General features: G+C 50.3%; 1 pseudogene; it reads left to right on the top strand.

The window, feature by feature from the left end:
- The first annotated feature begins 3648 nt into the window (after positions 1-3648).
- On the top strand, positions 3649-4546 carry LOC146799106 (transmembrane protein 45B pseudogene; annotated as a pseudogene).
- The last annotated feature ends 610 nt before the right edge of the window (positions 4547-5156 follow it).

Here is a 5156-nt window from a genome sequence, read left to right as displayed (position 1 = left end):
CATAGGAGTGTGAGGTTTCAACTGAACACCCTTGCACCATGCATGACCAATGCTGTGACCTCAGACATGATGTGCATGAGTGGGAGATATGCATAGTGCCATGACGGTTTCTCATGGTACAGTCAGCTCATTCCAGGAACATGGAGCAGTGTGCCCACTACAGTCCCCTGAGACACCCTGGCCTCCTAATCATGTGTGTCATCCAACACTGTGCACATTCTCTGTGGGTTCAGCATAGGTCTGCCTCTGTGACATTGTTCCCTGGCCTAGTTAGTATTTTTCCAATGTGTGCCACATGTGTCCACTGGACAGGGATACACCATTTTGCTTGTGCATACTCACACTGGGCAGTGCCTATGTGGCTCTTCACAACAATCTGTTGATGGTTGTTTGTCACAAATATGTGTTGCCAGCCCCACGAGGTGATGGTGTGTCAATGTAGCAATTGTTGCTTCACAGTTTTTGTAACCCTGATTAAGAGGTATCACTTCTTGATCTGTATCAATCACATTGACTCAGGTATGAGGGGGTTGTGCGGGAGAGGCCTACATGGGCACCCCTGATTTTTCCTTGTCAGGTCTGACCTGTGTGTGAGAATTGGCTGTACAAAGAATCACAGTGCAGTGCCCCTGTGATGGTGTCCAGTGTTTAATGTTTGTGCTTTGCAGCCTGTGTCAGTTTTTTAAAAACATGATTCCTGCTCATACATTTGTGGCACCTGTGTGTGGTTCAGATGCAACGCAGTTTGGTCTTTGTGTGCTGACATCTGTGTGGATATTCTGGCTTGCCATGAGGGTGTCTCCACAGAACAGCTATGCTTTTTTACAACCTGATTGCAGGCCCATTAGCTTATGCATTGTCCTGGGTTTGGACATGTGTGCCACTCCACATGACAGGCAGTAGGTCATATGTGTAGCCAACTGTGTCATCAGGTAACGGATGGCCATGTGTCAACTGACATATTTCAAGTTGTTAGTCAAAAAAAATTGTACCTTGGCACTCACAGCACTTGTCAACAGTTCTTCATGTTTTAAATGTGGTAATTTGAGGATTTGTGTTAAGAACACTAATGTGCCTGCATGAAAAATGTCTCCCAAGGAAGTGCACACCAAACGACATTTCCACTTTCATGGAACACGCTGGCACCTTTTCAAAGAAGCCACTGTTAGAATTAAATGGTGTTGCAGATTCTCCATATACATGTTCCCACAGTGGTCTTGATTTTGTGAAACTCCTTTGTTGTTGGTGATACAAACTAACGAGTGTCAAGACATCAAGACCTCCGTGGGCCCATGTATATGTACTTTCTGCAACACCATTTATTTCTAACAGTGGCTTCTTTGAAAAAGGTGCCAGCTTCTTCAATGACAATGTAAATGTAGTTTTGTGTGCACTTCCTTGGGAGACATCTTTCATGCAGGCACATGAGTGTTCTTTTCACGAAATGGCGAATTGCCACATTCAATACATGTCGATTGTGTAAAGTATTGTGAGTCCCAAGGTACCAAAATGTTTTCGTTTTCTGTTCCAAAGTACTTACAGGTCTCTGAGTGTGGTGACACCTTGAGTATTGAGGTGTGTTAGTTTACCTTGGGTGCACCACTACTGTTTCTTTCAGGGTAAACAAGAGGTGGCATGATTTCATTGTATTGCTGTGCTCACCTGTTCACAGACACTAGCTTCTCAGTGTATTTCTCATTCAAGTTGTGGCCTGGTGTGTTCTTTCTTTCCTTGTGTCCAAGTGGCATAGTGGGTCTACCAACTGGGCCGTACAGGGCTTACATATGTGCGGAGTAATCTAGCTGTTACTCATGATGCATTGCCTGATATGCACTGTGACCTATTGTTTTTGTGCTCATGTGTCAGATGTATACAGGTGACTGATGCATTTCGGTTTCTTCTCCTTGCCCACAGCATCATCATCCGAAACAGATGGAGACACCTGCATGGACCTGGAGGAGGGACCCAGCGACAGTGCCACGATTGCTGTCGAGTCCAGGGAGCCAGTGGCACGGAGGGCGAGGAGGGGAGTCAGTCCAAGGACCTGTCTGGAGGCGATACCACCAACGACGCCGACGGGTCCGACGCTGACTTCCTTGAGGAGGCGGAGGCTGCTACACCACCTGGCAGCAGCCCCACACCTGTCCCCGCCTCCTCCGTTACCATCTCCGCCCTTCCAGTTGCTCCCGTCCCTTCTGTCCATGCAGAGGCCCACCATGTCTCCTTCGGCCCAGGCACTGCACCCCCTGCCCCTGTCACCCCTGCTGCCCTCAGTGAAGAGTCTGTGGACATACTGCGGCAGTTGCAGGTTGGGCAGCATTGGTGCTGACTGTCCTCCATGGCCACGCTAAACTGCTCACACAGATGGTGTCGTTCATGGAGGGCATGTCAGCAACGATGTGTGACCAACGCAAGATTCTGCGGTCCATGGACTCTTCCCTGATGGCAGCAGTTACTCTCCTGCAGCGCTCCATCCCCCCCTACCCCGGACCCATCCACACTTCCCTCTCCCATACCTGTCCAACGCACACCCAGACAGTCGCGAGCACGCCCCCCACCAGACACAGGCAGCACAACCCCAAGTAAGGTGAAGCGCACACCTCCTGGCACGCACACTCAGGGGGATGTAGGCACACCCACAGGGTCTGGGGACAGACGACATACACGCAGCCACAGTCCGCAGTCCTCACAACCCTGTCCCTCCAAAACCATTCCCCTTGGCTCCCCTGCCATACGTTCACCCAAGCAGCTCTTTCTGGGTGAGCTGGACCTCGCCCCCGCTGAGCCACCACCCCAAAAGCGGGCAAGGAAGTCCCCGGGCACGGGAGTTGAGTCCCCCACCACGTCGACCCCCTCCCCCAGGAGTGCTGCACCCCATCCCTCGCCCACCACACCCTCCCTTGACCCTGGGGAATCCTCAAGTGCAGGGGTTGGGCTGGACGTACTTGCAGCGGTGTGCAGCGCCGAGCTCGCCTCCACCTTCGGCGCTGACCCACCCCCTATGGTGGAGACGTCCACCCCTGCACCCACCACACCTACCCTTCCCCCTCCTGTCCCTGCGGTGCCTGGTACTGCCCCAGATGATGCCCCACACCCGTTCGACGAACCTGGAGGTTCATTTGTGCAGGCAAGCTAGGGGTAGACGCGGTCCCCTACGTCCCCCCTTGGACTTTACATATGGACTGGCCATTGGCCTGTGTAAATAGTCTATTTGTTGAATTGTTTTTCCCACTTCAAGTTACGACCCGCACCCATTCACTTATTCCCCGGAGTCCTCTCAGGTGCTATAACATCACTTGTCAGTTATTCTCACCTCACCTTGGTGGTCATTCTCACCGTCCCACAGATATAGCCCTCCCTGTTCCTCTTCTCTGATCCGATCCTTCCTAACACAACCGACTCCTGTCAGTCTCAATCCCATGCCACTCCCCCGGTGACGCTACCTAACTATCCAGTGGCAGGTGAGCCGGGCAACAGGTGCCAGGGACCCAGATCCGGACGAAGCTGGCGCACGTAAGAGGCAGAGGTCTTCACAGGTGGACTAGGTGTTGCGGCTCCCACCTTCTGAGGAACAAAGAACACACCGGTCTGTGTCGCAGTGTCTGGGTCCCTTCGCTGAAGCGTGTGGAGATCCACGCCCTTAGAGACACCGGCCCACGATGGCAAACTTCAAAGGACATGCCCTTCCGGGCAGTTTCTTCCTGGTCTTCGGACTCTGGTGGTCTGTAAAGTACCCGCTCCGGTACCTGAACCAGAAGACGAAGAGCGGCTGCCGCTCGAGACAGTGCTACCAGCGCCTCGAGCTCGCGGAAGGCGTCGCAAAAGCAGTGTTTGCTCTTGTGGGTATTCTGGCTGAGCAGTTCGTCCCCGATGGTCCACACATGCACCTGTATGATGGAGAGGAGAAGAGCTGGGTGAAGCTGATGAACTGGCAGCACTCCACCATGTATCTGTTCTACGGACTTTCTGGGGTCATTGACATCCTTGTCTATTCCCCATTCAAGGTGCCCCAAGGTCTGGACCGCCTCACCCTTTTCCTAGCAGTATTCATTGAAGGTCTTCTCTTTTACTTTCACGTCCACAACCGCCCGGAATTGGACCAGCACATACACTCCCTGCTCCTCATTGCGGTGTTTGGTGGTTCCATCACTATATTTATTGAAGTCTTTCTGAGGGACCACATTGTGCTGGAGCTCTTCCGCACCAGCCTCACCATTCTGCAGGGGACTTGGTTCTGGCAGATCGGTGTTGTCCTGTACCCCCCCTGGGGAGGGCCTGAATGGAACCAGACAGAACACGAGAATATCATGTTCATCACCATGTGCTTCTGCTGGCACTATGCCGCCGCCCTCATCCTCATAGCCACTAACTACTTCCTAGTCCACTGCTGTCTCAACAGGCACAAGAGGATCACGGGAGAGGTCGAGATTGGAATAAGGAAGCTAAAGCCAGATCAAAATGGCGTTGAAGTAGCGCTCCTCAACCAGTCTGACGAGGAATAGAGGTGATGTGTGAAGTGGGAGAGCAGCACAAGACACCATTTTGTTGAGAGCCAGGCAATGCACTAAGAAATCGACACTTGGGACATGTTAAACATTTCTGCTTCAATGGCCACTAAATGCTGTATTTAAGTATCACATAAGACATCGACTGAGCCGATTTCCGACATTTACTGAAAACCAACAAAACCTCGTGCAGTCCGACTTGTAGACCAGACCAGAGATAAAGAAGTGCAAATAGATGTACCAAAGAAAACTCCACGTGCCATTGTATTCTTCCCCTTTTTATAATCCTCAAAAGTGCTCCTCGCAAGCATATAGTGGTAATGTAAACCCTTGTAACTTATAACGTAGTAGGGTTTCCTAATGTAAAACAAATTAAAAAGGCATCTGAAGAAGGAAAATGTAAAATCGCCCGATAGAGGCCACAAATGTTGCTGGACGACGATGACGCATTCAGTGAAGCAGTGTAAATTGTTTTTTAGAATTTCTTTTTTTACTAGAAAGCGATACTACACGAAGAGGAATGTGGGTTCTCATCTAGTACATTGAAAGTACCCAAAAGCCATATAAAATTCTTTAAAACCTTTTTAAAAAAATTAATAAACATAATTCTATAAAACAAGTGATTGTAAAAAAAAAGAAAAAAAAAGAATT

Source organism: Triturus cristatus, chromosome 9 (genome assembly GCF_964204655.1).
Source record: "Triturus cristatus chromosome 9, aTriCri1.1, whole genome shotgun sequence".
Lineage (NCBI taxonomy): Eukaryota > Metazoa > Chordata > Amphibia > Caudata > Salamandridae > Triturus > Triturus cristatus.
This window is presented reverse-complemented; position numbering and strand designations above follow the sequence as displayed.